Source organism: Varroa destructor, unplaced genomic scaffold (genome assembly GCF_002443255.2).
Source record: "Varroa destructor unplaced genomic scaffold, Vdes_3.0 BEIS01000007.1, whole genome shotgun sequence".
NCBI classification, from domain to species: domain Eukaryota; kingdom Metazoa; phylum Arthropoda; class Arachnida; order Mesostigmata; family Varroidae; genus Varroa; species Varroa destructor.
In genome coordinates this window covers 35,056,763-35,064,467 of record NW_019211460.1, presented here as the reverse complement: position 1 = coordinate 35,064,467, position 7,705 = coordinate 35,056,763, and the positions used below count along the sequence as shown (strand labels likewise).

General features: G+C 40.0%; 1 long non-coding RNA gene across 1 annotated transcript; it reads right to left on the bottom strand.

The window, feature by feature from the left end:
* Positions 1-387: 387 nt before the first annotated feature.
* LOC147754638 (uncharacterized) lies at positions 388-7,578 on the bottom strand. The gene is made up of 4 exons (XR_015317634.1): positions 7,397-7,578; positions 6,222-6,944; positions 929-1,047; positions 388-778 (listed from the first exon to the last, which is right to left on the bottom strand). It is a non-coding gene; the product is annotated as an uncharacterized LOC147754638 (long non-coding RNA).
* Positions 7,579-7,705: the final 127 nt, after the last annotated feature.

Sequence of the window (7,705 nt, the reverse complement as noted above, 5' to 3'; positions counted from 1 at the left end):
TACGAATTTCAAACCCCTCCATGACCAACAAACCATGTGCCTACGAAAGCGGCCGTTACCGCTTGGCCGAAAAGCCCCGAACGAGTTGGGATATTCACAGTTGGGTACGCGAGCACGTCGCTATTTTTAAGGTCGCAAGCACTCAGCATGCTCAGCGTAATCAGTTTCAATGGGGAAACAAAATCGTAAAGGACTCCGCAGAACAATAACAGCTACTGTATATATATATATATATATATATATATATATATATATAGGCCGCATTTAAGCAAAACAGACTACGCCTCAATAACGGTACACTTCTAAATTTGATGTTCATTTACTCTGAGCAGTGGTCGCATAATGGTGAATTCTACAACTCTGAAATTAAAATTTTAACACGTTCGGTAGCATGGTAATTGTTGCAGGAAATACGGTCAATTATATGCGTAATAACGCTTTTTGGTAATAAACCGCAAACTTATACTTGACACTGATTATGGTAGGATTAAGAAATCTCTAATTTTTCGATAAACAACTTGGTATATGATATTTACTATGTTCTTCTTCTCTATATACAGTCATGATTGCATAGGTAGACACCAACATAAATGCAGATACACGAATATGGTTGTGTCCATATAGCAAATATTGTATCGTTGCCTTTGGTGAAGCTGACGAAAAATTGTACTGTTGTACCGTACGAAGACTCCTTGCTAAAACAGTTGTACGCGAATCAGACAATGGCTGATTGTTCAATAGGATGCTCGCCGCTGGCTCCCGCCTAAATTCTGAAATACTGTAACAGAACGAAGAGATTTTCAGATCCAATTGGTTCTGAAGAGCTACCCAAGCATTAAATTTCTACTATATCACCCTCTGCAATCTATGTTATATTAAAAGTTTTACTCAAAAGCAAACGTATAAAATCACCACAGGTCCTACCTACCTCCTATTGTTGGCTTGAAGTTTTCACAATCAAAAGGGTAGACTTCGAGGAGTATTCCAGGAATATAGGGCTCGTCGTGAGTTTAAACAACAACGTTCTCGATTGAAACGTGTGCGGTTCTGCATGAAAACGGATTATGAATCTACATATGCCGGTTACTATCTGCAATCCACGTTTTATAGGAGTTAACTAGATAAGTTCATCATGCAGTCTTGTTTACGGCGGTGAAGGCCATATTCTTTTTACCTACGTAAGTCAATGCACGACTGCTAGACTTCAGGAAAATAGAGCTCCCATGAAACCAGCTGTGAAAATGCGTGAAATTACCGTAATTGTTAGGCTTCGGTGTGGTGCGCTGCCCGCTCCGCAAAGCGCAAGGTTCCCTAGTATTACTTCGAGTGCTCATAAGCAATCTGAATCATTGGATTTTGAAAATGGCTTTCTTCTACGGAAGACAAGACAAGCTTCGCAATATCAGTGAATATGCATAAGGTATAGTCAGAGAAATATAATCCTGATACAATTTTCAGACAAGTTTCGGGCCGACACCTTAAGGCCGTACGAAGTTCGTATGTCCGTCCGTTTGCATATAACCGACTGAATATCTCGGCGTCTCGGAAACTAATATGACGCAGATAAGACGATGACGATAATGATTCGAGAAGACATTGATATCGTTCGAAGAACGCAGATTGCTTATGATGCATTTAAATAGAAGAAAAAATCCATCCTTTTTGTTGGGCTAATCTTATTGGCTTTCCACGCTCTGATCGCAGGCAAATTGCTTATACATTCAGTGGGGAAGGCTTATGAGAATCAGACTCGTTAGGCCGTTAGCAGCGACGAGAAAAGCCTCCTATATATAACATACGCAACGATAATACAACAGCTATATTATTACTCCTTGGGGGACATCAATATCCTGCAAGCCACATGGGGCAAATACGCGAACATGTTCTTAGGCCGCCTGAACGCAAATGTATAGGTGTATGTAACGCTATTGTCTTCATTAGCGGGCTTGATAACGATATTTCTATCGAAATGCTCGTATGTCTAGTAATAAAGTGCATTCTATATTGAAAGATTGCTCTAATTAATTTGTTTACTGCTACTTGTTACCGATAGATGAGGACAACAGAAACGAAGTTTACCATAATGCGCTAACGAACTTCTTTGAAAGTTAATCGGCTTGCTGCTCTAGGAAATGGGAACAGACATATATAGACAAGGAATGATGCCAGGGCTAGCAAGTTTATATGGAACAGAATGCAATGTCCATCATTTTTTTGCAATGCTCTTTGAGACCTAAATCGCCTATCTGCACGTACCAGTATCATCACTTATTATTTATGTAATGAATCAAGACATTATTTAATCTTGCTTGGCCTAGAAGCTTAGAACGAGTGTAAAATTTCTGACCTCTCAAATTGAATGACTATCCAAAGGAAAAAAATTTAACACCAACGAACGTAATCGACTGTTTGTATATGTCGCAATATAGAATACGATGATATAGAGCTTACGAAAGCACCTTCTTCAAACAAACCGAACTCAGTTGTCCAACGTCGTATCTGCATAGACGAGCAGTCTGGTCTCATCAAATGCACCTGTATTAAGGCACGTATTTCACTGTGTTTTCGGGGATTTTAGTCGAACCAGTTATCTTATATCTGAGAATAAAATCGTGCCAAGTAACGATGGCATCGTTTTTCTATTGAGCAAAACCTGGCAATCATTATTTTTCGAAAATCCTCTTGGTAATCAAAAATCACCACAGAAAAAACTAAGGACACCTCTATATTTTATTAGGAGCCGGAACATTTTAAAGGATACGATTACTGTACCATCTGAAGTACTACTGGGAGCTTCGAAGTTATGAACATCGACAGCCACCGAAACTTCAGTTGTCGAATAGATTGATATGAGGCCTTCAAGCGTCGGAGCAAACAATGTTAGAAAAGACCCTATTCAACTCGATTGATGATTATTTACATATGCAGAGAATGGTTTAAACTAAGCTTAATTTCGGTGCGTGTTCAGGATTTGTCGAAAGTCCTTGCGGTTTCCCGACCGAGAGTGGCCGACCCATTAGGATCTCTGTTTACGATTTTTGCAGATGACCAGTGCAGTCGTTCAAATCGAGGGCAGGAAAAACCTCTTTTCATAGCTGATACTGATAGCATCGCACGTATCCAGTCGATATATTGTTGAAGTGTTTAAATTCACTAAAAATGATTTAAGCCCAGTTCCCTAAAATCAATTCTAATCTTGATCCTTCACTTTCGTGGTGTAGATGATTCGGATCGATTACAACGAATCTTACCTCCAATATTTTAGCAGCTTTAACAAATTTCAGCGCAGGAAACGGAACAGAAGGAGCTGTTACAGACCGGCTGAAGCTCTTCTTGTTAGTGTCAAAATTTTAAGTTGTATACTTACGTTGGCTTAAAGCCATTCCCTGTAACCGCTGGTTGAAATCAATTGGAGAATTTTTAGCGCCTGCATTCGTACCCAGTACACAATTATCTGGCCTATACAAGTTAAGCTCCTATCTACAAGTACAACAATACTGGTCCTACACTAATTGATTTACATAGTATTGTCATATTTGAAAAGCAGCAATATTATGATTGTTTGAAACAGGTAAACGTTTACGAAAGAGTGTTCGATTATTTGCTAGATCCATTTCAATGAACCTTGGCCTAACCTAACCTATAGGTTGTTATTAGACTTGAATCATCACAATTAAATAATCCAAAGCACTGAAGATATCATGAAGATAGTATGATGAACATTTCTTCCGCGAACAGCCAGCGTTCAGAACAGAGCAAAAGTCCTATTAGGGACAACTAAGTTGACTAGAACTTTAAGCCTTGACTCGCTTATAACTGAATCGAAGAGGAAATAGGCGCTATTATATTCATTTTCATCATACGTAATCAAGATATAGACTGATCGACGAACCTTACCGTGTTGCAACGGGCCACGGCCAATCAAGTTCTAGGAACGCGCTATGGTTAACGTTGACGTTAACGATAAGCGTGCTTCGATAACCGCTATTATTATACTGTTACACGGAGTTTGTATATGATTAAGTGTAGTAAATATCGTTTTTTATGGACTGGGTACGAAGTGGCTGGTACACTGGCTAAGAATTGAACACTTATATTTCTTTCCCTAAACCGAAATGTACCATAGTTCATTAGATGCTTAATTGGTCGTCTAGCAATTTTGAAACGCACACGAGGTGTATCTATCGAAATTAACCAAAAATTTGGTTGATTTTTGCCGAGGTGTGGGTGATTTTTTCGTAATATAATATCTCGACTGAAATCATGTGAGTCGTGGCGAGGATGTTTCGACGCAATGGACCTGTCCCGTTTCCTGTGAACTTGTCCTTCTTCTCCTACTATCCATGCTTTGTCCTATTTCATTCTTCCCTGACCTATTAAAAATTCACATTTTGTTCTTCGCTATATTTCTGCTATATATTGTCTAATTGCTACGTTGTCATAAATCGTGTCATACGCTAATCACACGGGAAGCTTGACATGACGTTCATACGGTAAGCGAAATGGCAGAAACGATAGAGGAGTTTTTCAAAATTGACCTCGTTTTTTCCACTCATCATATCACGACGAAAACGCTAACTGTATCACGTTCCGTTAAAGGCTCCTTATTATTCTTACGGTATTTAAAGAGACGTTAACATACATAATGTAGAATAAAAACGATAGGAACAATAAAAGAAGTTGATGCAAAGTAATGTTGAGAGAAATGTATCACTTTTTAGTGTACATCTAGGCTTGTTTTAAAGCTTAATCTACAAGTAAGTTGTATATGGCTCAGCTAGCTATAGGAGTGCAAGTTGGACTCGGAAGTTATTTTGCGAAGCCATTAAGAAGATAGCGGATATTCAAACTGCTACAACAGTATACACAATGAACCCTGTGTTTATTTATAAAATACGCTTGAAAAGATAAGCTGTGCTTAAAGTTTATTTAAAACCAAAGTTTCAACGTTATAATTCAACTTTATACTGCATTACGAGGCCAAAACGTGTAGAAACTAGAAAATGCTACATCGGTAAGTAGTAACTTGGGTCGATCGTTACAATTGACCTAACCGAGATATAATTTGGGAAAAAAAACGTTAGGCATATTTATTTTCGGTAGAATTCCTCCACAGTTATCGATAATTAGCTCACTTCTTATCTACGACGTTAATACTAATAACAGCTTTCGTAACAGAGTCGCCACGGGGCCTTAATGACAGTCCGGGGAATCTCGCAGATCCTCAGAGAATTCTTGTCGAAAATGTTTCTAACTTATTAAAGTTAGATTACTGCAATACAGCGCCAAACAGCATGACTTATTTTGCATTGAGTCCTTCTGTTTTAGGTAAGCGCAAAATCTGCCTAACTTTGATTACGTTAAGCGTTCTTTTTCGATTCCTTAGGGCGATTCGACGCACAAAAGCTTCCGTGCAAAATACACGCAATGAAACAAAATAGAATTAAAAAAAACTATACAAACCCCATATACATAAAAGCCAATGTCTTCCCAAAAGAGACCTATCCCTTTAGGAAACTGTGGAATGGATGCCTTGGGTCAAAACAGTTTTTATCGTACTTCTACAGATTTAAATGCCGTTGAATTTAATAGTTTTTTTTTTTTAATGACAGAACTACTTGATTTTTGGGTATTTTGTATGTTTCCAACGGATAATCAACACCATATCCATACCTCGAAGACACTCGACAACAAGGTTCTGAGATTTTTTTAAAATGAATCTTCTAGCTGAATTATTGAATTTACTGAATTAGCAAAACCCGATCAATTTGATTGCACTTCTTCCACGCCACTTCCTCTACTTTTATTTTGAAGCTACGTACAGGTTATGCTGAATGTATGTATAAATCTAGATAATTCTGGCTGGTTGGATTATTTAATCAAACATAGTAATTTAAATGTTGACCCTGGTCGGGAGTTGATCGGGAGAGCTGTATCGTGTTTTTAGAATTATGCCTTCGGTGGAAGTTGCATTGTTTTTCATTAAGTTTCATTTAAGTACCTATACTTAAATGTTTTTTTTTTACGTATAATTAGTCACGAGTTGGTAACAATAGATCCGATAGTACGTGCGCACGTATCCCAATAAACTCTATTACTAAAAAAATTATTGGTCGATTGTGGAACGAAATGCTGCAATAGAAGCTGTTGAAGAATAGCGTCGTTTACATTGATGCTGCTAAATATGAAGCGCAGAAGCGTTCGAAACTTTTCATTCTTACCTTTTACGCGCGTAAATTGATCTCTGTTTTTGGTCCACTTCGTTCCATGTTCGCACGTCTGGCTGTAAATACTCAACTATCGCCGATGGCGGGAGTAGCAGGTGCAGAACGAGTTGCGATAGCCTTACTAACCGTAAGCGATCGGATCCTTCCAGGCGATTTACATGATTGAAACAATGCATGCATTTACAAACAGCTTTCTTCCTGATGCCGTCGCCGCCGCCGCCGCCGCTGTTCTCAGCTTGGCTTGTTGGTAACACTCTGTTGGCAATAAGTAGGCTCGTCTCAAAGTGAGTTTTACCGTTCGGCCGTACCGACTGAGCAGTTCCGATTAATAGTGTTACTATTGCTATTGGTGATGTTACGAGCCGGGCTACTGTCGAGGACCATGGTTGCCACTGCTTCTGCTGTTGCCCCTCCTTTAGTAAAGCTTAGTTTAGGCTGACATTCTTGCTGCAGGCCGGGCCCAAAGCAATCGGCCGACCCGTTCACTATGACGTTTGTTGGGAAAGTTCAAAACTGATCTCCACCCATTCTTTATACTCTGCGTATTATCGAAGAAAGGAGTTCAAAAAGCCATGCTGAGACATATCAGCTTTTTGGTGATGAATGTTTAGCCAATGGCAATAATTCAAGTGTTGTAGCCGTCTTTCTGTTCAGCGGTGACAGGCACTAACGTCGCGTCGATTTCCATTATCACGTTATTCTTCTTGAGACATTTTCCTACGACGGACAAGCAGTGGGACACGTTATTTATAAATCTCATCCCCGTAGCGCTAGCGCTTTGACCTAACTGCCTAGTCAACGATGTCGTTGAGATCGATAAGCTTAGGACTCTTTTGCTGTTAGCAGCTTATCGTTTGGTCGCCGGCGGAAGCAGAAGCAGAAGTAAGCTTTGCCAACCTGCTGCTCTCAGCGGCTAGTTTATAAGAAGCTAAAACGTCGAAACCGCGGAAACGCCATAGACACAAGACCTCTCTTTACAAGGATTAGGTCGTTCTGTTCCGAAGGTTGCAGCAGAAACAGCGCTACTGTCAGCACTGCAGGGACTTTTTTTTTCTAGCTGTCGTTTTCTGTGTCCATGTGGCGGTATCGCCTTTCTCCGTGCTGATATCTGGTCGCTTAGTGGGATGTCTTTTCGCTTATCTAACTCGCCTCGCCTGTTACGTACTTACCTACCTATCTAGCTGACTGTCTGCTGGTTAGCGTCCATGTATCTCCTAGCCACGTACGTATCATAGTACCGATACAGAGCATACATACGAAACTACACGAAGGCGAACTGAGAGACGTAAAGGCTTCATCTGCCTATACTTTGGCGACAACAGCAGCTGGTCCTAGGCAACCGGGCGGCCGGGCAGCTGGCCGGCCGGCCAGCCAGAAGGAAGTGGTAGATACAAACTGCAAGGCTATAGTAAGAACAGTGACAAAAATACAAACACATACATACATAAGATACACACTCGGACACACACCTATATATA